Source organism: Nanorana parkeri, unplaced genomic scaffold, assembly GCF_000935625.1.
Source record: "Nanorana parkeri isolate BGI_ZX_2015 unplaced genomic scaffold, ASM93562v1 scaffold1983, whole genome shotgun sequence".
NCBI classification, from domain to species: domain Eukaryota; kingdom Metazoa; phylum Chordata; class Amphibia; order Anura; family Dicroglossidae; genus Nanorana; species Nanorana parkeri.
Window position 1 is genome coordinate 79,173 of NW_017308251.1, and position 11,131 is coordinate 90,303.

Sequence of the window (11,131 nt, forward strand, 5' to 3'; positions counted from 1 at the left end):
CAGCGATGTAAATGGGGATGTAGGTGTTGAAGTATTCTTGGTGGAATTTCTATTACAAACAGGTTATTGTTACAGCTTCAAAGGATGGAAGAGGGAATTTCCATGTAGGAGAAAATTGCTGGTAGCACTGTTGTGTTAACCTGGTGAAACACACAAATCTATTCATATTAAAGATCCTTGAAATGCTGCCGCTTGCTTTCTGTAGCCGTCTCTTCTTCTGTTACCGATGTGTGCCGGGATTGCATATGAAGCAACTGTCACTTTCCCCAAAAAAAGATTGGCACCTGAAATAGAAAACTCTAAATTACAGTGGTACTTCGGTTCACAAATGCCTCTGTTCGCAAACAATTCGGTTCGCGAACAGGAAGTTCGGCAAAATTTTGCTTCCGCTTGCGAACTCCGCATCGGGTGACCAACACAACCACGGCCATCTTCCCCGCTCTGACACATGGTCGTGGCTTCCTCTAGTCGACATCGCGGTCTGGTCACAGTTTGATTCGGTTCGCGACCAGAATCGTGGAACTGTACCACTGTATACTCTGCATATTCACCTCTCTCATGGGCGGCGAGTTTGAACTCCACAGTCCTCAGCAGCACTTCTGGGAGTATCGAGCACCTGCGTTCATGACTGCATGCTTTGGTTTCTCCCACCAGCCCCTACTGCACTCTAGGACTGGTGACGTATTGGCGGGCATTTGGAAACATTCAGCACAGCAGGGTACTCTGCCTATTTAACCCTCACATGGGTGGCCAGTACTTACTATCCTGGAAGGTACCAGCACTCCTCGGAGTGTCCAGCACCTGCGTTCATGACTGCATGCTCTGGTTTCTCCCACCAGCCCCTATGGCACTCCAGGACTGGTGATGTACTGGCAGACACGTGGAAACATTCAGCACAGCAGGGTGCTCGGCTTATTTAACCCTCTCATGGGGCCAGTACATCACTTTCCTGGAAGGTACCAGCACTTCCGGGAGTGTCGAGTGCCTGTGTTCATGACTGCATGCTCTGGTTTGTCCCGCCAGCCCCTATGGCACTCTAGGACTGATGACGTACTGGTGGGCAGGAGGAATCATTCAGCACAGCAGGGTACTCGGCCTATTTAACTCTCTCACGGGTGGCCAGTACGTCACTATCCTGGGAGGTACCAGCACTTCCAGGAGTGGTCTCAGCCACAAACTTTGGTTCCTCCTGCCATCCTCTGTCACAGTAGTACTCGGTAGTGATGCGCTGGCTAGCAGGAGGAACCATTGAGCACAGCGGTGGCCTCAATCTATTTAGGTCTTTGGCAAGTCCAAACTCTGCTGTTTTTTTTCCCCCCAGCAAAACAGGCGTCTGCAATTCCAGGAGTGTTGAGTTCTTATATTCTTCACCATGTGCTGTGGTTCCTCCCACAAGCCCCTACGTCTCTATAGGACTCGGGAATGAATAGTGATGAGGCTGGACTTGGTGTGAACTCCATTCACGGGAGTTCACCCATGCCTGCATCAAACTCTGACCACCACTCCTTCCTCCTTACCCAACCAGTTGCGGGGAGGCGCATTCCCGGCCCTGCAGCTATACATCACAAAGGGATGGGAGTGCTCCCTCTGCAACTGGCGACGCTGATTGAGTCGGGAGGAGGGGGAGGCAGTAAGTGTTTCGAGCGGGCTTGGGGAAATGCGTTTGCACCAGGCCCGTCCTCATCACTAGTAATGATATACTGGTCAGCAGGAGGAACCATTGAGCACAGCGGAGAACTCGGTCTATTTAACTCACTCGTAGGTGATCCATTCGAACTCTGCTGTCTTCAAGCAATATGAGCACCCGCATATCTGGGAGCGTCGAATGCCAGCGTTCTATGCCGCATTCTGTGGTTCCTCATGCTAGCCACTACTGTTTGTCACTATAGGATTCAAAAGTGACCTATTGGCCGGCGGGACGAACCATTGAGCACAGCAGAGAACTTGGCCATTGCTGAAGACTTTATTGGAGTTTGTACTACTTGAGGACCGTGGAGTTTGGATTTGACCCCCACCAGAGAGGTAAGTATTCAGTGTCTTCATTGCAGTTACCGAGCTCTTCATTTCATTTGGAAAGCGACTAAATCACTTTAAATCTTGCCGGTCTCGAAGCATAAGGTTTAGACATGTAATCCCTTCCATCTCAGATGCAGAAGACAAAGGGCTAAGTCCTTCTTTTTAGGATAAGGGGCAGAGCTATGCAGATCATTTGTCTATGCCCTTCTGGGCAACTGTGCATCCAGAACTGCTGGTCTATATTTTTGGCCACGGCATAGCTATAGACCAGAGGTAGGCAACCTCGGCATCCCTGCTGTTGATAGACTAGGGATCCCATCATGCTTCTGCCTCTGGGAGTCATGTCTGCGGCTGTCAGTCTTGCAATGCTCCATGGGATTTGAAGTTCCACAACATCTGTAGTGCTGAGCTTGTCTACCCTTGCTATAGACCCTGCAGCCAGGCATGCAACCTGTCTGATGCTGTTTTGGCTTTTTGGCATTAATCGGTGTGCGATGGAAGTGCCATGGCGTTGATGCACTAAGGCTTGAAGGGTAGAGAAGACAGTACAACCATTGTGATATAGGCTGCATCTGTTCTATAAAACCAGCGGTTCTGGGTTTACAGTTGCTTGTAGGGGCATACAGGTGTGCTTTGCATTTCTCTCCCGACTATCCAGAAAGAAAGGGGGCCTTTGTTCTTCGAATGCCATGATAATGACTTTTGTTTTAGAAGAGGCAGATACAAAGATGCCATTCACACTTCTCTGCTTGAAACCGCATGCACTTACAACTTGGTTCTTGGGTGCGCTCGGTCACGGTTTTTGGAATAAAAAATGAAGGGGGAGGGGGGGCGTGTCTGTAGGTGGGAGGGTTTCGGTGGGTTAGAGTAAAATAGTGAAGGTCCACTTAAAGCAAAAAAATTGAAGCGTAAAGTAGAGTATACATGGTTGTTATCAGAATTCCTGAATGGAGCTAGAAGCTGATTGGCTGCTAGCTATCTTCGGCCGAGAATTTTCCAACTGGCTCCTTCGCTCAGCTGATCAAGTGATGCAGGGCAGAAGGGGGCCGACAACGGCACCCACAGTACAAATTTGACTTGTGTGCACCCGACTTAATGCCAGCTTATATTTTTAAGCAGTAAGATCTCATTCACACAACTGTAAAGAACCGCATAGCATCACAAATCACACACCCGTAAAGAACCGTATACCATCACAAATCACACACCCGTAAAGAACTGTATACCATCACAAATCACACACCCGTAAAGAACCGTATACCGTCACAAATCACACAAACGTAAAAAAGAACCGTATACCATCACAAATCACACAACCGTAAAGAACCGTATACCGTCACAAATCACACAAACGTAAAAAAGAACCGTATACCGTCACAAATCACACAAATGTAAAAAAGAACCGTATACCATCACAAATCACACAACCGGAAAGAACCGTATACCGTCACAAATCACACACCCGTAAAGAACCGTATACCATCACAAATCACACACCTGTAAAGAACCGTATACCATCACAAATCACACACCTGTAAAGAACCGTATACCGTCACAAATCACACACCAGTAAAGAACCGTATACCGTCACAAATCACACACCAGTAAAGAAACGTATACCGTCACAAAGAGGTGTATTTCTGTGCCCGGGAGGTGTTTGTGTACAGATACCACGGCTACACGCAATGAACCGAGCAGTTACATGCGTACAGGGATGGATGAGCGGCTCTAAATGCGAACGATCCCGTCACATTGTTGGACAGCTTGGTCTGTTGCAGGAAATGGAAAAACAGGAGAATTCCGGGCAGGATCTAATAAAACAATATTACAGGAATGGGGGGGGCGGGGGGGGGGGGAATTCGGGAAAACACTTCATCTCCTGTGACAGGCCGCATCATATACGTCAATTCTTTTATTTTGCCCAGAGTTCCTTTGTTGTCTTTGGTGGAACCGAATGGGGAGTTGTAGGTTTTTCAGAAAGCTCGGTGTTACTTTTCTGTACCAATTACAGTGACAAATTTGTACATAAATAAAAAATATCTAGCGTGTGTCTAGCGGACATCCAGAAAATGGAATCATTGACGTTTGTCGCATTTTGTGGTGCGGCCTGTTTTTCTCTGTTTGGGAGGTTGAAGTGACAGTTGGTTGTTTTTGCTTTCTGTGGGATCTGTGGACGGGAAGGCAGCTGTGTGTTCATGTTATTTGGCTATTTCAGCTTCATTTTAAATATCTTCTGTTCTAAATGTTTTTCTGCTTTTTTTTTTTTTTTTTTTTTTTTTTTTTTCTTACAGAGTTATTCGTCTCCCAGCCGAACATCTGAACAGCGCATGCGCCCGCCCCAAGATGCTTTTCGGCCGCCCGAGACACTTCACATGTTCGGACGGAGCACGAGGCGAAGACACAGCTAAGTTTTAAATCAGTTTGAAAAGGTTTTTTTGAAATGTTTTTAGATATATCTACTGCTTTCCAGCAGCAGATACAGTGGTACCTCGGTTCACAAATGCTTCTTTTCGCGAACAATCCGGTTCGTGAACAGGAAGTTCGGCAAAATGTTGCCTCCGTTTGCGATTTCCGCTTCGGGTGACAAACGCAACCGCAGCCATCTTCCCCGCTCTGACACATAGTCATGGCTTCCTCTAGTCGAGGTTGCGGTCTGATCTCAGTTTGATTAGGTTTGCGACCAATTCGGTTTGCGACCAGAATTGTGGAACCAATTAAGTTCGTGAACCGAGGTACCACTGTATATGGAAAAAAAGTTTTATGAAAACTATGCAATATGCTTCTTGTCCGGGGCTGGACAAATCCGAGGTCGCCAATGCTCCTTTTAAAGGAGAACTATGGGGTCAGTGTTTTTCCCCATAGTTCTCCTTAGGGTAACGGGAGGACACAAACTAGCGTCCTCCCGTTACCCTAAGCTCAGTATACCGCAAGCTACAGCTCGCGGTATACTGAGACGCCGGAGCGGATCGCGACGTAGATGACGGGATCCGCCCAGCTGCGTGAGTGACAGCTGGCTCTGCCTATCTAGAGGCAGAGCCAGCTGTACCCGCCCCCTCCCCCGTCCGTTCGGCCAGTCAGCGCTGGCGGATCGGAGCGGGGAGAGGGGAATCCAGCCCCTCCCCCTGTCACGGCAGAGAGCCATGACAGGATCGAGAGGCGAGCGAACCCGGTATGTGTTCGCTCACCTCCCGATCTACTGAGCCGACCTGTGACAGTCTCATTGTCACAGGTCGGCTAGAACTATGAGGTGAGTGAAAAGCACTCACCTCATAGTTCTCCTTTAAAATGTCAAACGGCGCCCACATTTTCAGGGTTTCTCTAGTTGTTGCCAATGGAGCTGGCTCCTAAAAAACAAACCCTGCTGTCTCCTGGATTGGACAAACTGGCTTCTGAATTCCATATGAATTTGTCTCCTATAGGCCCTTCAAATACGATGTTTGTGGATTTTGCCGTCGGTAGGAATCTCTTCCAGGGATCTATGCCGGTGAACAGCGCGAGTCTTTGTATAGACACGTATTTAACAGGGCGAGACCCCCAAACATCAAACGTGATTATTTTAGTAGCGCGGTAGGCAGGAGATTTGGAGGCGGCATGCTGAGTTCCTGCTCTCATTAGCGGCTGCACTTTGCCATCCTCTACATTCACGGGGACTTTGAGGATCACAAAATGTACTAAGTTCAGCTTAATAGGCGCAGGTTTAGTTAATCTGAGATCATTTGTATTGGGGGGAGACTTGTGTATTTTAGTGAGTACACATTTTGAGTTATTGCAATGGTTACCATAAAGGCAAATTCCAACTTTTAGAGGGGAAAAAATGAATGCAGACCGCTTCATAAGACATAAAAAGGTGCTGGTGTCATTTTCTTGTATTGAAGCCAGTAAACTGTTGCAGCCGCGTTCAGTAGATCATGGGTGCAATGCTCTGGCTCCTGCAGACTATTCCACCCTTCCATTTCCGTACCTCGGTATGGACATTCAGTAACATGGACTGACGGACGTAAGGAAGAATGAATGGACTACAAGTGCAGTGATGTCATCACACGTGTGTTCCATTGAGAACGCCAGGTCCATCTGCCACAGTGGCTGCTGGGACATGCAGTTTCTTCATTCACAGATCTTGTTAAAGGGATTCTCTGAATGGATTTTGCTGCTGTGTGGGCGGAGCCATGTACGAGGACTTTTTAAAAAAATCCACAATGGCTTGCGGGGAGAAGAACCCCACAATTTTAAAAAAAAAAGTGGGGGTTGGGATAGAGTTCACTTTAAAGTTGCACATTTTTACTTGCATGACAGCCATACTTACGTTGTGACAGGCCGGACCAATGTAAGTATTCATAGTACTTAGAGTTCAGATTTATAGGAGAACTATATACTCATCCACATAACTAGAGCCGATGTGTGTCACATAGGTCGGCTCTATTGATCTGGAACTGCGCTATCACATACCTCTGATCACTCAGTTCCCGATCTTCTCCCTACAGATCTGTCAGTCATCTCTCTCTACAGGGTTTCAGCCCTCCCCATTTCTCCAGGGCTGACTGGAGGGACAGACAGGGGAGGGGGCGGGCACAGCTGGCTATGGCTCTAGAGAGGCAGAGCGAGCTGTCAATCAACCAGCGGGGTGGATCCTGACAATATTGTCGGGATCCATCTCAGCTGCAGCACGGCTCTGCACTGTCAGCATATAGCTGGCAATAGCCCTCTATATGCTGAGTTTTGGGTCACAGGAGGACATTAGTATATGTCCTCCTGTGACACTAAAGAGAACTATGGCAAAAAAAGGTTAGGCCATAGTCATCTTTTAAGCAAATATTTTGTGCATCTGATGCCAAGTTTCTTGTCTGGAGATTCTCCCAATAAGAGCACTTTTTGTTACAGGCTGGTTATGCTAAGCCCCTGCCTCGCAATTAGCAGTGATGTCAGCCTTCCATGCATTCTGATTCATGGCCTTTAGCTTCCTATAAGGCAGGGATGGGCAAATCCGGCTCTCCAACTGTGCTTTAACTACAAATCCCATAATCCCTCTGCCTCTGAGAGTCATGCCTGTGACTATCAGTCTTGCAATGCCTCATTGGACTTGTAGTTCCGCAACAGATGGCGGGCCAGAGTTGCCTACCCCTGCTATAAGGTTTATTACCGGGGCAGTTAAACTGTGGCCCTCCGACTGTGATGGAAGTACAGGTCCCATGAGGCATTGCAAGACTCTGACAGCCACAGGCATGACTTCCAGAAGCATATTGGCAACACATCTGGAGGGCTGCAGTCTTGCTACCCCTGGTCTATCAGATACACAGCCCAATGGTCAATTGGAGTAGCAGCGGGCCAACAATTGCCATGCAGAGGCTTGGCATGATCGGCCTGCAGCAGGAAGCGCTGTTACTGGAGGGAGAATCTTTGCAACAGATTCACACAAACGATATCAAACATACTAAAAAATAGATTTTGGGTTTACGTACACTTTAAATCTTTTTGTTGCAAACAAAACCGGAGCGAGATAAAACATTCTTGCGGTTTATAACACATGAAACCTATACAGTATATGTTTTATGGGCCTCTGTTACATTTGCAGATCGTGTTTTTGTCCTTGGCATCTGTAAAATAAAATTGTTTTCCCGTTACTCGACGCTTTGTTTGTGGCACCACCCGTTGTCCTCGCTCCTCCAGAGGTAGCACTTAAGCCTTCAGTTCAAGGTGGATTAACAGGCACTCGTCTCCTCACAATGCTCGACCCGACGAGACAGGAACAGGAACTTGACCCGGTGACACGATGGCTGCCGTCGCCTCATCCGCTCTTTAGTGCTCGCTCTGTTCCGGCGGACTGACAGCTTTTTATTAGCACGCCGGCTGATGGAAGCACAAAGGTGTTAAGTTGGGCAGAATCCATTTCTGAGACAAAGAGATGAAAAGCTTGTTCCAGCCGTTTATGTCTCATAATAAGAACACGGGGAAACGTTCTGGAACAAGGAAGCGACACTTGTCCTGAATCCTTTTTTCTCTGGATGCTGCAGTACAATTTCAATATCCCATCGCTCAGACTAGTTTGATTTCTATATGTCCTAGGGTGACTTTTCTCTCTATTATTATGAAATCGGAGCATTTGGGCGAGTACGCGTTTCTTCTGAAGTAAACTTTGTAACGCGACATTTGTGTATTTTATTTTACAGTAAGGATGGTATTTTTTTTTACATTTTTATTCGATTAATAGAAAAAATAATGGGCCAACTAATTGGGTATGAAAATCATCCTTAGTTGCAGCCCCACTTTCGAGTGCACCAATGCGAATGCGCAGAATGCGAACCAACCCTTAGAAAGGAATATGCATTTGCTCTGCCAGAAGCAGCCGGCCTGGAATCCTGGGTAGTCTTGTCTGATGATACAGCATCTTGGAACTGAATTCACAGTTCAAGCTGTTACGCATTATCTCATTACGCCGATGTGATGAGAAGTGGCAGCGTGCATGGAGAGAGCTTCTTGTGTCTTACATTAAAGGCAAATGAGCTTAGCGTGAGGAACTGCAGACTCCCAATTTGTCTGCAAGCGCCGATGCGTTGTGTACATTGTGGATGCGCCGTGACAGTGGAGTCTGCCACTTTGTGGCGGGATTATTCCGCGTATCAGTTCACTAGGGACCCGGTGACTGCAGAGCGCTATGGAGCCCATTTATTTAGGCATTTTATTGATTTATTGAGAGCCAAACCAGCACTTTATAAAGTACATAGAGGACCATTAACAGCCGATCCTGCCCCTGAGAAGCTTACATTCTGATGTTCCTATCATGGTCATATCATTCTTCATTGGTATAGCTCTGACGTATTCCGCAGAGTTCCACGGTATATACAGAATTTGCGTAATTCTCTTGTCTACAGGAGCTTATAGTCAAATGCCCCTTTAGGTCAACATGCACTTCCGTTATAATGAAATTGAAACTTCAGACAAGTAAAGGAAAAACACATTTTAGTCCATATATGTATATATTAAAAATACATGCAAGTGAGCTTAAAGGGGTTCTGAACCCTCCGTTTTTTTTTGCCTATATCTACTGCTAGCAAGCAGTAGATATAGGCAAGAAGTGTAAAAAAAAAAAGAAAACGCTTAAAATCCTTTTAAACTTGCCTCGTTATCAGGGAGGGAGAGACGACTAACGGTCACCACTCTTTGCAGGTAGATGATTGAGAAGTGAGCGAGCGACGGTATGCGTTCGCTCACTTCCCGATCTATTGAGCCGACCTGTGACAGTCTGCTTGAATTCCACCAGTTTGGACCTGTGTGCGTCCAATTAAGTCATTGATTACTCAATGACTTGGTGGCAGAAGGAATAGTGCACATTATAGTCATTACAGAGCAGCCAATGGGAAATCTAATTAGGAGCTTGTCAGTGTTCAGTTGCTATAGGGGTGGGGTTGCTGTGTGTTGCTTCCATAGCATTTAATCCACTTCATCATACATAACCATCAAACAGACAGCCCGGCCTGATCCTGACTAAAAATAATAGCATGCCGTCTAGCCTTGTGGAATCCCTCTGCGTTTATCGCATGCTTTCCATAATTATACACGAGTAAAAAAGACCTCCATTCCCGCACAAGCAAAGATTTGTGACCTTGCCATATCAAATTATCTTTGGCCGGACATCAAACCCAGCCAGAACTTTCTCACAGTAAGAATGTGTAGGTGCATTGCAGTCAAAAATGAGCAAATTGTATTTAAAGTGAGCAAAAAATACAGAGTTGAAACACATATATGTGAACGGCCTTACCTGTGGAAAAAATGCCTTTTTCTGAAGTCGGGTGGCTGGTTGTGCTGACAAGGTATGGTACAATGTAACCAATATTATTTAGCACTTGACTTTTATGCTTTTTTTACCTGTATTGTGGCTCTTTCTTCTTCATGGGTATGTTTGGTTACCTAGTTCTGTATTTGGGCTTTTCTCTCTATATGGGAGTTATGGCCAAGTCATGTATTGTGACTCTCCTCTCTATATGGGTGCTATGGCCAAGTCATGTATTGTGATTCTCCTCTCTATATGGGTGCTATGGCCAAGTCATGTATTGTGACTCTCCTCTCTATATGGGAGCTATGGCCAAGTCATGCATTGTGACTCTCCTCTCTATATGGGTGCTATGGCCAAGTCATGTATTGTGACTCTCCTCTCTATATGGGAGCCCTGATCTATGTTGTGGATTCTTCTTTTTCTATAACCCAGCCTACTCCTTTATTGTGGCTCTTCTATTTATATGGGAGCACCATGCTAGTCTCGATTGTGGCTCTATTTGGGAGCCCTGTCCTAGTCCTGTATTGTAAATGTTCTCTCTTTATAGTGTCCTGGCCTAGTCTTGTATTGTGGCTCTTCTCTTTGTAGTCTCCCAACCTAGTTGTGTATTGTTGGATTTCTCTCTTTATGGAAGCCCCAGCCCAGTCGTGTATTGTTCTTCTTATCTCTTTATAGTATCCTGGCTCATTTCCCTATTACGGCCCCGTATATGGGAGCACCATCCTAGTCCTGTATTGTGCTTCTTCTCTCCTTATGGTGTCCCAGCCCAGTAGGCTTTTCCCTGTATATGGGAGCCCCATCCTAGTCCTGTATTACTTCTCTTTCCTCTTTTTGGATTCCCCAGCCTAGTTCTGTATTGTGGCTCTTCTCTCTTTATAGTTTCCCAGCCTAGTTCTCTATTTTGGCTCTACCCTCTATATGAGAGCCCCAACTTAGTCTTGTATTGTGACTTTCTTCTTCCTGGATTCCCTGACCTAGTCCTGTATTGATGATTTTACTTCTAAATAAGTGCCCCAGCCTAGTTCTGTATTTGTGGTTCTTCTCTTTCTATGGATGTCCCGGCCTAGTTCTGTATTTGTGGTTCTTCTCTTTCTATGGATGTCCCGGCCTAGTTCTGTATTGTGGCTCGTCTCTTTCTATGGATGTTCAGGCCTAGTTCTGTATTGTGGCTCGTCTCTTTCTATGGATGTTCCGGCCTAGTTCTGTATTGTGGCTTGTCTCTTTCTATGGATGTTCCGGCCTAGTTCTGTATTGTGGCTCGTCTCTTTCTATGGATGTTCCGGCCTAGTTCTGTATTGTGGCTCGTCTCTTTCTATGGATGTTCCGGCCTAGTTCTGTATTGTGGCT